Raw genomic sequence first — 16892 nt, 5'->3', positions numbered from 1 at the left:
ACCCGGTCTTCTCTCGTTTACTTGATGTGCAAGTTGTCCTAGCTGTTTCTCAATGTTCCTGCAAAACAAAGAACAAACAACCCAGAAGATACAGAAAAACATCAAAACAGATTCCATCTGGGTCCCAGACTAGACTCGTCGAGTCCATGAACGACTCGGCGAGTCGGATGAACTGCGCGAGTCAGTCGACGGGTCGAGCGAAATTCGACCATAAAAACTCAAAATTTCCTACTGGGGTTTGTCTCGGGATGTTCATACAGTATACTAGTGCAAGAAATTTCATGTAAAACATCCTAATTGAGTGAAAATCAAAACCCTAAAAAATCCTAGATTTTCAAAATTAACACTTTAAAACACTAAAAATTGAAACTTTAACAGTAAAATAGAAGAGATTACATACCTTGATTACTAGATTTCAAAACTTGGAAGACAATGGAAGAAAATGGGGAGAAAGAAAATATTTGAGAGAGAGATGCACCCGTTGAGTGTGTCGGTTGTGTGTGTTTGAAATTAGGGTTAAACCCCTATTTACCTAATGTAAAATATTTATTATCCTCTTTTTTTAGTAAATAATGTCGACTCATCGAGTCGGGGTTCGACTCGCCAAGTCGTGTCGTGATTTTAGATCTCTGAGTTTTGAATGGACTCGTCGAGTAAGTCACCCCACTCGCCGAGTCACTGATTTTTCTTTTTCAAAAACTAATAATAAGTTTTATAAAACTCTATTTCCTCTTAAAAATTAACTTCAACCCACCCCACACTCAAACCATGCAGGCCCTCAATCATTCATTTTGAAGAAGATGAAGATTTAAAAATCCTAAAAATGAAAAAGTAAAAATAAAAGAAATCAAACTCTAATGACGGGTTGCCTCCCGCTAAGCTCTTCTTTTTAAGGAGTCGTTAGCTGGACTCCTTCCCGCTCTATGTTTCTTTGTTGTGCTACATCGGGAACTCACGCTTTATCTTTTGCGGTTTATACTTCGTCTTGTAAACGTGTATCTTCTTCTTGTATGCACGTCTCAATTCTTCTCTCTTTTTCCGTGTGGCATCTTCTTTAATTGAATGTTTGATCTGTTTTCCAGCCTTCTTTTTCTTCTCCCCACTCTTCGGACCCATCCTTTGAACTTCCTTTTCTTCAAACTTAATGACTTCATATGTAGAAAACACTCGGGCTCAAGGTTTGATTAACTTGATCACTCTATTTGTGGATGAGTTATTAGTATTACCATTCCACGCCTTAGCATTCTCCTTTTCTCCCAAGCTTGCCTCCTCGTCAAGTTAAGTTCCCTCATCTTCTTGTATAATTGAATTAAGGTAAGCTATTTGAACATTTTGGAAGTCATAATGTTTTTCAAAAACTCCGCCATCTGCTGCTGGACCTTCCAAAGTATTAGGACAGATCTTCATGTCAAGAACATGCAAGGAGCTGGTAACAAGCAAGTCAAGGTTGTCTTCTTTTCTGCACTTTTCGACGGGACTCATCGAGTCTGTTAAAGCGACTCAGCGAGTCGGAGCGTATTCCATAAAATCCTTTGTTTCTTCTGGATCAGCTCCCCCAAGCAACCTCTTCATCTCTTCTAAGTCCTTATCAGCATCAAAGTTTCCTTCAGACGATAGCAAAAGCTTACTTGGATCTTCTTCTTGCAAGAGTACAAGTTCTTTTTGTAGTATTTCATCATCCAAATCAATGAAGGAAACGTTTTCTTTTCTTGCTTTTTTTTGCTTAATCTCTGGTAGAGCTTTAAACACTGCTGACTCATCTCCTACCCTCAATGTTAGTGTGGACTCGCATACATCTATCAATGCGCATGCGGTATTTAAAAATGGTCTCCCCAAAATAATTGGAATTTTGGGGTCTTCTTCCATATCAAGCACTACAAAGTCCATGGGGAATATAAATTTATCCACCTTAATGAGGAGATCTTCACAAACACCTCTTGGACGAATAATCGTCTTATCCGCTAAATGGATCTTCATATTCACAGGCCTTGGCTCCGGTAAATTTAGCTTCTTGAAGAAAGAAAAAGGCATTAAGTTAATGCTTGCACCCAAATCAGTCAATGCTTGAGTGGAAAGTATATTTCCAAATTGGCAAGGAATCGAGATGCTTCCCGAATCGCCCTTCTTTCCTGGTAGTTCATTCAATACTTACTCCGCCATTTCCGCCATATCTTTCCTAGCAGCAAAAAGTCCCTTAAGCAAGTTCAAATATTTGGGTGTTTGAAGCATTGTTTCAACAAATGGAATGTTGACTTGAAGGGATTTAACATGTTCCATGAAAGCTCTGTATGCTTTAACCTTTTCATCATGTATGGCTCTGATTGGGAATGGCAAAGGAGGGTTGTAAGGCTTTAAGGAAACAACGGATTTGTGATCAGGGCACGGACTCGTCGAGTCTATTAGAGGGACTTGGCGAGTCTGGTCGGGTTTAGCTGAACTCGAATCTTCTGTCTTTTCTGCATGCACCTTAGTTGAGACAATTTGTGCAGGGGTCATAGGAGTGAAAATTTTTCCATAGCTGGAGGTTATAGCATTCACATTCTCCATTCTCAGATTATTCTCGGTTTTACTTGGAAGTTCACCCGGTCTTCTCTCGTTTACTTGATGTGCAAGTTGTCCTAGCTGTTTCTCAATGTTCCTGCAAAACAAAGAACAAACAACCCAGAAGATACAGAAAAACATCAAAACAGATTCCATCTGGGTCCCAGACTAGACTCGTCGAGTCCATGAACGACTCGGCGAGTCGGATGAACTGCGCGAGTCAGTCGACGGGTCGAGCGAAATTCGACCATAAAAACTCAAAATTTCCTACTGGGGTTTGTCTCGGGATGTTCATACAGTATACTAGTGCAAGAAATTTCATGTAAAACATCCTAATTGAGTGAAAATCAAAACCCTAAAAAATCCTAGATTTTCAAAATTAACACTTTAAAACACTAAAAATTGAAACTTTAACAGTAAAATAGAAGAGATTACATACCTTGATTACTAGATTTCAAAACTTGGAAGACAATGGAAGAAAATGGGGAGAAAGAAAAAATTTGAGAGAGAGATGCACCCGTTGAGTGTGTCGGTTGTGTGTGTTTGAAATTAGGGTTAAACCCCTATTTACCTAATGTAAAATATTTATTATCCTCTTTTTTTAGTAAATAATGTCGACTCATCGAGTCGGGGTTCGACTCGCCAAGTCGTGTCGTGATTTTAGATCTCTGAGTTTTGAATGGACTCGTCGAGTAAGTCACCCCACTCGCCGAGTCACTGATTTTTCTTTTTCAAAAACTAATAATAAGTTTTATAAAACTCTATTTCCTCTTAAAAATTAACTTCAACCCACCCCACACTCAAACCATGCAGGCCCTCAATCATTCATTTTGAAGAAGATGAAGATTTAAAAATCCTAAAAATGAAAAAGTAAAAATAAAAGAAATCAAACTCTAATGACGGGTTGCCTCCCGCTAAGCTCTTCTTTTTAAGGAGTCGTTAGCTGGACTCCTTCCCGCTCTATGTTTCTTTTTTGTGCTACATCGGGAACTCACGCTTTATCTTTTGCGGTTTATACTTCGTCTTGTAAACGTGTATCTTCTTCTTGTATGCACGTCTCAATTCTTCTCTCTTTTTCCGTGTGGCATCTTCTTTAATTGAATGTTTGATCTGTTTTCCAGCCTTCTTTTTCTTCTCCCCACTCTTCGGACCCATCCTTTGAACTTCCTTTTCTTCAAACTTAATGACTTCATATGTAGAAAACACTCGGGCTCAAGGTTTGATTAACTTGATCACTCTATTTGTGGATGAGTTATTAGTATTACCATTCCACGCCTTAGCATTCTCCTTTTCTCCCAAGCTTGCCTCCTCGTCAAGTTAAGTTCCCTCATCTTCTTGTATAATTGAATTAAGGTAAGCTATTTGAACATTTTGGAAGTCATAATGTTTTTCAAAAACTCCGCCATCTGCTGCTGGACCTTCCAAAGTATTAGGACAGATCTTCATGTCAAGAACATGCAAGGAGCTGGTAACAAGCAAGTCAAGGTTGTCTTCTTTTCTGCACTTTTCGACGGGACTCATCGAGTCTGTTAAAGCGACTCAGCGAGTCGGAGCGTATTCCATAAAATCCTTTGTTTCTTCTGGATCAGCTCCCCCAAGCAACCTCTTCATCTCTTCTAAGTCCTTATCAGCATCAAAGTTTCCTTCAGACGATAGCAAAAGCTTACTTGGATCTTCTTCTTGCAAGAGTACAAGTTCTTTTTGTAGTATTTCATCATCCAAATCAATGAAGGAAACGTTTTCTTTTCTTGCTTTTTTTTGCTTAATCTCTGGTAGAGCTTTAAACACTGCTGACTCATCTCCTACCCTCAATGTTAGTGTGGACTCGCATACATCTATCAATGCGCATGCGGTATTTAAAAATGGTCTCCCCAAAATAATTGGAATTTTGGGGTCTTCTTCCATATCAAGCACTACAAAGTCCATGGGGAATATAAATTTATCCACCTTAATGAGGAGATCTTCACAAACACCTCTTGGACGAATAATCGTCTTATCCGCTAAATGGATCTTCATATTCACAGGCCTTGGCTCCGGTAAATTTAGCTTCTTGAAGAAAGAAAAAGGCATTAAGTTAATGCTTGCACCCGAATCAGTCAATGCTTGAGTGGAAAGTATATTTCCAAATTGGCAAGGAATCGAGATGCTTCCCGAATCGCCCTTCTTTCCTGGTAGTTCATTCAATACTTACTCCGCCATTTCCGCCATATCTTTCCTAGCAGCAAAAAGTCCCTTAAGCAAGTTCAAATATTTGGGTGTTTGAAGCATTGTTTCAACAAATGGAATGTTGACTTGAAGGGATTTAACATGTTCCATGAAAGCTCTGTATGCTTTAACCTTTTCATCATGTATGGCTCTGATTGGGAATGGCAAAGGAGGGTTGTAAGGCTTTAAGGAAACAACGGATTTGTGATCAGGGCACGGACTCGTCGAGTCTATTAGAGGGACTTGGCGAGTCTGGTCGGGTTTAGCTGAACTCGAATCTTCTGTCTTTTCTGCATGCACCTTAGTTGAGACAATTTGTGCAGGGGTCATAGGAGTGAAAATTTTTCCATAGCTGGAGGTTATAGCATTCACATTCTCCATTCTCAGATTATTCTCGGTTTTACTTGGAAGTTCACCCGGTCTTCTCTCGTTTACTTGATGTGCAAGTTGTCCTAGCTGTTTCTCAATGTTGAGAATATATGCTTGCTGATTCCTAAGTATAGTTCTGGTCTCTTGTATTGCAGCATCATGATCATTGTGTCTTTTCTCGGACGCGGCTATAAATCTTGTGAACACTTCTTCTAAGTCAGCTCTCTTTTCCACCACCGGTTCTTCCTTTTGATAGTAACCCCTCTCTTTTTGCTTATATTTCTCTTCCTTTGCCTTTTTATATTCTTCATATGGGAGCCATTCCTTCTTGGGTTTCCGCCAATTCTCGTCGTATCTGTCGCCGCTTGAGTAGAACACTTGCGCCTTCTTGTTTCCATTTTCATCCAAGTCACAATCCTTCGTGAGATGAGGTCCTCTACAGTTCTCGTATCCAACTCGAACAACATGGATTGTTTGATCCATTTTTGTCATCCTTCTATCTAAACTATCGAGCTTAGCCATCATCGCTGCCATGCCATCATTGACCGAGTTCACTACCCCCAACTTACTTCATTTCTTGGGTTGTGGTATTCTCTAGAATGTTTAGAGAATTCTTCAATTAATTCCTTGATTACCGGGGGTGCCTTCTTTGTGAGCGGGCCTTGCGAGTCGAGCAATTGCCTTGTGGTAACATTGACTCCATCATAGAAGATGGAGACTTCTTGTTGGCTATTAAGGTCATGGTGTGGGCAATTTTTGAGAAGACCTTTGTACCTCTCCCATGCCTCATAAAGGGACTCTCCGGGTTGTTGCTCGAAGTTGGCAATAGATTTCTTCAACTTGGCTATTTTAGAAGATGGGCAAAAATGGTCTATGAATTCCTCTTTCATCTTAGCCCATGTGGTGACCGACCCGAGGGGAAGTGACTTGAGCCAATCCCTTGCAACACCCTTGAACGTGACTGGAAGCATATGAAGTAGCTGGGTCTCGCGTGGCACATTTGGAACATTGAAGTAATCAACTACATCATTGACTTCATCATGGTGCTTGTAGGCATCTTCGTGGTCTTTTCCATAAAAGGGAATCTCCTTGAGTTGAGCGAGAATATGGCCCTTTAGCTCGAAAGTAGCAGTAGCGGGAATTGCGAGTTGCACAAGTCCCGGGCCGGTATCGTCACGCATCCTCTTCTTCCATTCCCCCATGGGGACTTCATCGATATTAGCCATAGTAATAGCTAAATCGTCCTCAAAATCGGATTCTTGCTCGTATTTAGGTTCTTCTTCTTCCTTGGTCTCGTACTTGGTGTCTTCTTTAACCGGGTCTTCGATTGCTACAGAGGCGCTGGATGCTCCTGATTTACTGCTCTTCTTCTTGCTGAAAACGGACTTAAGGTTCTTTAGTGGCGAATTCTTTGAAGAAACGGATTCTCCAACGGATTTTCCTTTGTTCCTCCTTAGTGCGAATTTCGGGTCTTCGAGAGGAGGGACCAGAGGTGTATCAGATCCTCGGGTCATGAAACAACTCCAAATAAAACAAGAAAAACGCGTAAAAAGAACAAAAATAAAATAAAAACTGAAACTGTGAATCAGCGATGGACTCGCCGAGTTGCTTCGAGTGCACTCGGTGAGTTCAAGGTAACAACAGAAAAAAATTTCTAATTACTTATTAAAACGAATATTTATTAAAACTTATAATAACTACTAAATTTCCTAATAATTTGCTTTGTTTAATAGAAATCCCACACAAAGGATCGATAAAAATAGAAATTAATGCTAATTTAGAACTGTTCCCCGGCAACGGCGCCAAAAACTTGATGTGTGTAAACTCAACTAGTTTTAAACCTACTTTTAATTATAAAATGAACACACAAAGGCAGTAGACCTATCAATTGTGGTAAAACTAAATAAGTAGGGTATCGAACACAGGGAACGGTAAATTAAAACTAAAGACTAATTTTATCTAAATTAAATAATAATAAGGGGTTTTCTCTAGTTTTACAAGACTAGAAACTTACTAACTATCACTTAAACTAAAAACTAGAAAAGCAAAGATTCAACTAAATTCAATGACGAAAGGAACTTCTGTTTAGTTCAACTCAATTGATCATATGGTTGATATTATGGTACTCGTGCAATGGATTAATTCTTCTATTGGCTACCGATTAAAGTGATTAGCTTTACATTCGCTGCACTAATCCTTAGAGAACAAACTAACTCAAACAGTGATCAGTTGTCTAATTTAATTTAATTCACTAGATTATTTATTCGGGTTAACTTAGACTTGTAATAGCTAACTAATTTGGTCCTTTAGTTAACCTCTTGTTGATGGTCATCACACAAGCTCACACATGAATTTACCTAATTTTCTATTAATTCTAGTTTCACATTCGTTAATCCTAGACATATGATAAAGTGGTCACATAAACATATGAGGTTGACAATTAAAAGATGTTCATACTATTTAATTATCTTCCTATCAACAGAAAAATAGTTATCATTCACACACAAGGTTCTTTAACAAGCTAAAATCAACAAAATCACCAATATTGAATTAATCCTACCATAAATCAAACCATAGTTTCAATATTGTATCCCCAAACAGAAGTTTAAGAGTTTTAGCTCATGATTGAGGTAATTAACAACAATAAAACGAATTCTAATTGTCTAACCATGATTGAAAACAATAGATTAAGTAGAATGATGAGAATTTGCCTCAAATCTCCTTCGAAATTGAATTATAGGTTGTATCTTCGATCTCTAGGGTTCTTCTGACTCTCTAATCGCAGTTCTTTTCTCCAAAAAGGTTCCAGAATACCTTCTGTCGATCTAGACAGTCGTTTTTATAGATTCGAACCAACTCGCCGAGTCCATGACCAACTTGCCGAGTCCATCCCTTAATTCCTGTACACGGTAAGTCACGGAGTCTTTATCCTCTCGAATCTTCGATGCTACTCGCCGAGTCCCTTGTATGTTTAGCCTTTTTCTTCTTTGTTCAACTCTCGAGCTCCCAACCGCTTCTCCTACTTCCGAGCTTCGCTTTTGGATTGAAAACATAATTCAAACACTTTGAAGTATCTTTTGTCCATGATATACAATAAATTAGCTAATAAATGATAAAAACATATACTTATTATAAGGCTAAATATGCAGATATCAAAATATCCCACACTTGACTTTTGCTTGCCCTCAAGCAAAACTAAATTTTAGCACATTAGAATCACATAGGACAACATCAATCCAACCCAGCCATTATGCCAAGACCACAATGCATGCATTTGTGTCTAAAAATTTTCCTAATAACCCCCCATACTCCAAATACTCACAATCCTCATAAACATTCGCCCACTTATCCCGAACAATGCTCATTTTATGCATCCCTCCGAATCCATCTGCAGAAAACCTCCTATCCTCAAGGTATTTTTGGTTGAGCAACCCAAGCATACATAATCTAGAATTACAATTTATGATACCATTATGGAGCTCTTTTGAATTCTTCACTTCCTTGATAATTTGATCTTTGATTTCTTTGAATTCACCACCTTGTTTGATTTGATTTTTGGTATCTTCAATTTTTGAACTCTTGGAATTTTGATCATTTAATCTTCACTTTAGTTGCTCCAAAATTCTTCAAAATTTTCTTGCAATTCTCTCTTTTTTTTACATGTACCTCACTTTTTTTCACTCAAAACCCTACATGTTTAAGCAGAGGCGCTCAACTTCAACCTTTATTGGTTAATGATAATAATTTTCCTGGATACATTTTTGGTACACGATGCTAAACATATTGCATCCTTCAGGCTAAGCAAGGTCATGTTTTTGTCCCATGATTTCACTGGAATAAGGAAGCCACAAATGCACTAGAACGTATATAGGCTCAACTAAACATTTGAGTCTTCATGCAATCATCAACATAACTCTAACATGGAATCCTAATTACTTTTTACCAAAATTTTCTAAATTAAATCCTAAGTAACATTTTTGGTATGCAAAAATTTAAAAATTAACCTAAATTAGGACATTAGGATTCTGTATTTACTAAGATGACATCAACCCCCTACCCCACACTTATTTTATGCAATGTCCTCATTGCATGTTATGCATGAAAAATAAAAACATGAAATGTAAAGGGAATTGGAACAAACTCCCCTGGGGTAGCAGTCGCTAGGCTGATCATCTTCTATTAAGCTCTTACTTCAATCGACTTTAGACATGTGAACAAGTTATCCATGTCTTGGGCATCAAATCGTATGTGAGCAGCTCCAAATGTGCAGGAAAAATACTGTAAAATCTTCAGGAATTGATTGCAAAGAATAAGTGGTCAAGTGGTATGTCCAACAGCATCGAATCAGCAGTCTTCACGGTGTAAAAATAAGTGACTCGTCGAGTCATATAAACGACTCATTGAGTATAGTTGCGGAAAGTCTCGAAAGTGTGAACATATATATTATGACTCGTCGAGTTTGCTTAGTGCACTCGGTGAGTCTGTGTTGGGTGGAAAAATAAACGTTATGCACTTGTTCTAGCTTGTGATAAATCTCAAAAACTTCCCATAACTTCTAGAATTATTCACTCATGTCCCTTAGGACCGGACTCGACACCTTAACTCTAAACTTCGCCCTTTCTTGACTCTTTTCCACTTTTTTTCTTCCTCTCAAACTCTAAACCCTTTATGCAAGCATTCCTAATCCAAAATCTAAAAGTCACCAAGGCAAATAAAACATCAAACACATGAATTTAAGTCCTAATTAACAATTCAAAACACACTAAACAAAATAAAAAAAACAAATAAAAATTGTTCCATAAGACATAAAAAAAACTAATCATCATCCTCTTCCTCATCATTGCCATGTGCAACTCTACTCCCATCAGCTCCACTCCGCCTTGCATTAATGATCTCGTCCCAAGAAGGAATGTAGGGAAAGTTACCCCCATCAATGTGTGGAATATGGAAATGGTCAAAAAGCCGCACGTGGGATTCATTGCTGAAATTTATACCCCTTGCCATTTGATCTTGGAGCCTCCTCATCTTGACATTATACCAATCCATTGGCACTTCATCATTGTCCACCGGAATCACCGGCGGTTTCCCCTCCACTTCTCGCTCACATCTCGATCTAACCCTCCTTCCCGGTGCCTCGGGCACGACCACCGGATCGTCACGCGGGATAGCATAATGACCATCGCCATAATCTTCAATAATTCTTTCCCTACGAAAAAGAATAGGATTAAAGGGAGGGACAGGAATCATTGTCATCAAGTTCCATGCACCGTGGGTCATCAACCCATAGGAGTTGGCTAACCGGGTCACGAACATTCCACCGTTAATCTTCGAAGTTTTGCGATCCTTGACCGCTCCCTCCGCCAAGTAAGAGGCCAAACACCATGGAATGTTGCAGAAGGTTTCGGGCGTGATGATACTCCAAAGATAAAATACGTCAAGGTTGGAAACCTTGTCGTCGTCCTTTCTTTGATTGATTGTAGTGGAGATAAGGCGGTGGATGAGGCGGTGTGTGGGTGACCTAATGCTCCCTTCTTGAGCCGATTTCGGAATATATAATTTGTTGGCGATTGTGTTCCACCAACCAATACTTGTAACACTGTCGGGGAACACCTTATGATATTGTTCCAAGAAGGCGCAGAAGACAGCAGTAGCGACCAATGGTTGGTCATAAATCCCCAATCGGTATGCAAGTTCAATGACAGAACATTGATGGAATTCGCCCCCAAGACAAAAACTAAAGCTCTCGGGGTGGCAGCAATCATCTCCTCCTCGGAAAGATACCGTGGAGAAAAATTCCCAGCAGAGTTCATGAAACACAGGCTCTTGAATTCTGAAAAATCGGCTCCATCCATCACATATAATTGACACCCCATCGTAAGTGAATTACTTAAAAAGGTAAGGCGCCAACTCTTCCTCATATAAGAAACTCTTTAACCAATCCCAGTCAATCCTATTAGGTACATAAACCTCCTTCTTCCTGATCTCAACCAACCTCTTCCCCCATTTTGTCGTCGTGGAAGCAGATTCAATCTGAGGGAAATTCAACCAAGGAAAATCTCCTTGGTTTCCACAAGAGCTTTGTCCTCTTGAAAACATTGTTCCTGCAAAACAAAGAACAAACAACCCAGAAGATACAGAAAAACATCAAAACAGATTCCATCTGGGTCCCAGACTAGACTCGTCGAGTCCATGAACGACTCGGCGAGTCGGATGAACTGCGCGAGTCAGTCGACGGGTCGAGCGAAATTCGACCATAAAAACTCAAAATTTCCTACTGGGGTTTGTCTCGGGATGTTCATACAGTATACTAGTGCAAGAAATTTCATGTAAAACATCCTAATTGAGTGAAAATCAAAACCCTAAAAAATCCTAGATTTTCAAAATTAACACTTTAAAACACTAAAAATTGAAACTTTAACAGTAAAATAGAAGAGATTACATACCTTGATTACTAGATTTCAAAACTTGGAAGACAATGGAAGAAAATGGGGAGAAAGAAAATATTTGAGAGAGAGATGCACCCGTTGAGTGTGTCGGTTGTGTGTGTTTGAAATTAGGGTTAAACCCCTATTTACCTAATGTAAAATATTTATTATCCTCTTTTTTTAGTAAATAATGTCGACTCATCGAGTCGGGGTTCGACTCGCCAAGTCGTGTCGTGATTTTAGATCTCTGAGTTTTGAATGGACTCGTCGAGTAAGTCACCCCACTCGCCGAGTCACTGATTTTTCTTTTTCAAAAACTAATAATAAGTTTTATAAAACTCTATTTCCTCTTAAAAATTAACTTCAACCCACCCCACACTCAAACCATGCAGGCCCTCAATCATTCATTTTGAAGAAGATGAAGATTTAAAAATCCTAAAAATGAAAAAGTAAAAATAAAAGAAATCAAACTCTAATGACGGGTTGCCTCCCGCTAAGCTCTTCTTTTTAAGGAGTCGTTAGCTGGACTCCTTCCCGCTCTATGTTTCTTTGTTGTGCTACATCGGGAACTCACGCTTTATCTTTTGCGGTTTATACTTCGTCTTGTAAACGTGTATCTTCTTCTTGTATGCACGTCTCAATTCTTCTCTCTTTTTCCGTGTGGCATCTTCTTTAATTGAATGTTTGATCTGTTTTCCAGCCTTCTTTTTCTTCTCCCCACTCTTCGGACCCATCCTTTGAACTTCCTTTTCTTCAAACTTAATGACTTCATATGTAGAAAACACTCGGGCTCAAGGTTTGATTAACTTGATCACTCTATTTGTGGATGAGTTATTAGTATTACCATTCCACGCCTTAGCATTCTCCTTTTCTCCCAAGCTTGCCTCCTCGTCAAGTTAAGTTCCCTCATCTTCTTGTATAATTGAATTAAGGTAAGCTATTTGAACATTTTGGAAGTCATAATGTTTTTCAAAAACTCCGCCATCTGCTGCTGGACCTTCCAAAGTATTAGGACAGATCTTCATGTCAAGAACATGCAAGGAGCTGGTAACAAGCAAGTCAAGGTTGTCTTCTTTTCTGCACTTTTCGACGGGACTCATCGAGTCTGTTAAAGCGACTCAGCGAGTCGGAGCGTATTCCATAAAATCCTTTGTTTCTTCTGGATCAGCTCCCCCAAGCAACCTCTTCATCTCTTCTAAGTCCTTATCAGCATCAAAGTTTCCTTCAGACGATAGCAAAAGCTTACTTGGATCTTCTTCTTGCAAGAGTACAAGTTCTTTTTGTAGTATTTCATCATCCAAATCAATGAAGGAAACGTTTTCTTTTCTTGCTTTTTTTTGCTTAATCTCTGGTAGAGCTTTAAACACTGCTGACTCATCTCCTACCCTCAATGTTAGTGTGGACTCGCATACATCTATCAATGCGCATGCGGTATTTAAAAATGGTCTCCCCAAAATAATTGGAATTTTGGGGTCTTCTTCCATATCAAGCACTACAAAGTCCATGGGGAATATAAATTTATCCACCTTAATGAGGAGATCTTCACAAACACCTCTTGGACGAATAATCGTCTTATCCGCTAAATGGATCTTCATATTCACAGGCCTTGGCTCCGGTAAATTTAGCTTCTTGAAGAAAGAAAAAGGCATTAAGTTAATGCTTGCACCCGAATCAGTCAATGCTTGAGTGGAAAGTATATTTCCAAATTGGCAAGGAATCGAGATGCTTCCCGAATCGCCCTTCTTTCCTGGTAGTTCATTCAATACTTACTCCGCCATTTCCGCCATATCTTTCCTAGCAGCAAAAAGTCCCTTAAGCAAGTTCAAATATTTGGGTGTTTGAAGCATTGTTTCAACAAATGGAATGTTGACTTGAAGGGATTTAACATGTTCCATGAAAGCTCTGTATGCTTTAACCTTTTCATCATGTATGGCTCTGATTGGGAATGGCAAAGGAGGGTTGTAAGGCTTTAAGGAAACAACGGATTTGTGATCAGGGCACGGACTCGTCGAGTCTATTAGAGGGACTTGGCGAGTCTGGTCGGGTTTAGCTGAACTCGAATCTTCTGTCTTTTCTGCATGCACCTTAGTTGAGACAATTTGTGCAGGGGTCATAGGAGTGAAAATTTTTCCATAGCTGGAGGTTATAGCATTCACATTCTCCATTCTCAGATTATTCTCGGTTTTACTTGGAAGTTCACCCGGTCTTCTCTCGTTTACTTGATGTGCAAGTTGTCCTAGCTGTTTCTCAATGTTGAGAATATATGCTTGCTGATTCCTAAGTATAGTTCTGGTCTCTTGTATTGCAGCATCATGATCATTGTGTCTTTTCTCGGACGCGGCTATAAATCTTGTGAACACTTCTTCTAAGTCAGCTCTCTTTTCCACCACCGGTTCTTCCTTTTGATAGTAACCCCTCTCTTTTTGCTTATATTTCTCTTCCTTTGCCTTTTTATATTCTTCATATGGGAGCCATTCCTTCTTGGGTTTCCGCCAATTCTCGTCGTATCTGTCGCCGCTTGAGTAGAACACTTGCGCCTTCTTGTTTCCATTTTCATCCAAGTCACAATCCTTCGTGAGATGAGGTCCTCTACAGTTCTCGTATCCAACTCGAACAACATGGATTGTTTGATCCATTTTTGTCATCCTTCTATCTAAACTATCGAGCTTAGCCATCATCGCTGCCATGCCATCATTGACCGAGTTCACTACCCCCAACTTACTTCATTTCTTGGGTTGTGGTATTCTCTAGAATGTTTAGAGAATTCTTCAATTAATTCCTTGATTACCGGGGGTGCCTTCTTTGTGAGCGGGCCTTGCGAGTCGAGCAATTGCCTTGTGGTAACATTGACTCCATCATAGAAGATGGAGACTTCTTGTTGGCTATTAAGGTCATGGTGTGGGCAATTTTTGAGAAGACCTTTGTACCTCTCCCATGCCTCATAAAGGGACTCTCCGGGTTGTTGCTCGAAGTTGGCAATAGATTTCTTCAACTTGGCTATTTTAGAAGATGGGCAAAAATGGTCTATGAATTCCTCTTTCATCTTAGCCCATGTGGTGACCGACCCGAGGGGAAGTGACTTGAGCCAATCCCTTGCAACACCCTTGAACGTGACTGGAAGCATATGAAGTAGCTGGGTCTCGCGTGGCACATTTGGAACATTGAAGTAATCAACTACATCATTGACTTCATCATGGTGCTTGTAGGCATCTTCGTGGTCTTTTCCATAAAAGGGAATCTCCTTGAGTTGAGCGAGAATATGGCCCTTTAGCTCGAAAGTAGCAGTAGCGGGAATTGCGAGTTGCACAAGTCCCGGGCCGGTATCGTCACGCATCCTCTTCTTCCATTCCCCCATGGGGACTTCATCGATATTAGCCATAGTAATAGCTAAATCGTCCTCAAAATCGGATTCTTGCTCGTATTTAGGTTCTTCTTCTTCCTTGGTCTCGTACTTGGTGTCTTCTTTAACCGGGTCTTCGATTGCTACAGAGGCGCTGGATGCTCCTGATTTACTGCTCTTCTTCTTGCTGAAAACGGACTTAAGGTTCTTTAGTGGCGAATTCTTTGAAGAAACGGATTCTCCAACGGATTTTCCTTTGTTCCTCCTTAGTGCGAATTTCGGGTCTTCGAGAGGAGGGACCAGAGGTGTATCAGATCCTCGGGTCATGAAACAACTCCAAATAAAACAAGAAAAACGCGTAAAAAGAACAAAAATAAAATAAAAACTGAAACTGTGAATCAGCGATGGACTCGCCGAGTTGCTTCGAGTGCACTCGGTGAGTTCAAGGTAACAACAGAAAAAAATTTCTAATTACTTATTAAAACGAATATTTATTAAAACTTATAATAACTACTAAATTTCCTAATAATTTGCTTTGTTTAATAGAAATCCCACACAAAGGATCGATAAAAATAGAAATTAATGCTAATTTAGAACTGTTCCCCGGCAACGGCGCCAAAAACTTGATGTGTGTAAACTCAACTAGTTTTAAACCTACTTTTAATTATAAAATGAACACACAAAGGCAGTAGACCTATCAATTGTGGTAAAACTAAATAAGTAGGGTATCGAACACAGGGAACGGTAAATTAAAACTAAAGACTAATTTTATCTAAATTAAATAATAATAAGGGGTTTTCTCTAGTTTTACAAGACTAGAAACTTACTAACTATCACTTAAACTAAAAACTAGAAAAGCAAAGATTCAACTAAATTCAATGACGAAAGGAACTTCTGTTTAGTTCAACTCAATTGATCATATGGTTGATATTATGGTACTCGTGCAATGGATTAATTCTTCTATTGGCTACCGATTAAAGTGATTAGCTTTACATTCGCTGCACTAATCCTTAGAGAACAAACTAACTCAAACAGTGATCAGTTGTCTAATTTAATTTAATTCACTAGATTATTTATTCGGGTTAATTTAGACTTGTAATAGCTAACTAATTTGGTCCTTTAGTTAACCTCTTGTTGATGGTCATCACACAAGCTCACACATGAATTTACCTAATTTTCTATTAATTCTAGTTTCACAGTCGTTAATCCTAGACATATGATAAAGTGGTCACATAAACATATGAGGTTGACAATTAAAAGATGTTCATACTATTTAATTATCTTCCTATCAATAGAAAAATAGTTATCATTCACACACAAGGTTCTTTAACAAGCTAAAATCAACAAAATCACCAATATTGAATTAATCCTACCATAAATCAAACCATAGTTTCAATATTGTATTGCCAAACAGAAGTTTAAGAGTTTTAACTCATGATTGAGGTAATTAACAGCAATAAAACGAATTCTAATTGTCTAACCATGATTGGAAACAATAGATTAAGTAGAATGATGAGAATTTGCCTCAAATCTCCTTCGGAATTGAATTCTAGGTTGTATTTTCGATCTCTAGGGTTCTTCTGACTCTCCAATCGCAGCTCTTTTCTCCAAAAAGGTTCTAGAATACCTTGTGTCGATCTGGACAACCGTTTTTATAGATTCGAACCGACTCACCGAGTCCATGACCGACTCGCTGAGTCCATCCCTTAATTCCCGTATACGGTAAGTCACAGAGTCTTTATCCTCTCGAATCTTCGATGCTACTCGCCGAGTAGTCGACCCTACTGGCCGATTCCCTTGTATTTTTAGCCTTTTTCTTCTTTGTTCAACTCCCGAGCTCCCAACCACTTCTCCTGCTTCCTTTTGCTTCTAAGCTTCGCTTTTAGACTGAAAACATAATTTAAACACTTTTAAGTGTCTTTTGTCCATGATATGCAATAAATTAGCTAATAAATGATAAAAATCTATACTTATTATGAGGCTAAATATGCAGATATCACCAACCCATTAAT

At 39.0% G+C, this 16892-nt stretch overlaps 2 non-coding genes across 2 annotated transcripts; both read left to right on the top strand.

The window, feature by feature from the left end:
* The first annotated feature begins 5850 nt into the window (after positions 1–5850).
* Positions 5851–5957, top strand: LOC145071623 (small nucleolar RNA R71). Its single transcript, XR_013690629.1, has one exon. It is a non-coding gene; the product is annotated as a small nucleolar RNA R71 (small nucleolar RNA).
* Positions 5958–14428: 8471 nt separating this feature from the next.
* LOC145071622 (small nucleolar RNA R71) lies at positions 14429–14535 on the top strand. Its single transcript, XR_013690628.1, has one exon. It is a non-coding gene; the product is annotated as a small nucleolar RNA R71 (small nucleolar RNA).
* Positions 14536–16892: the final 2357 nt, after the last annotated feature.

The sequence above is a fragment of the Lactuca serriola genome, chromosome 8 (genome assembly GCF_051521515.1).
Source record: "Lactuca serriola cultivar US96UC23 chromosome 8, Lser_US96UC23_V15, whole genome shotgun sequence".
NCBI classification, from domain to species: Eukaryota; Viridiplantae; Streptophyta; class Magnoliopsida; order Asterales; family Asteraceae; genus Lactuca; species Lactuca serriola.
The sequence above is the reverse complement of the archived record's forward strand: the minus strand, read 5'-3'. Positions and strand labels throughout refer to the sequence as shown.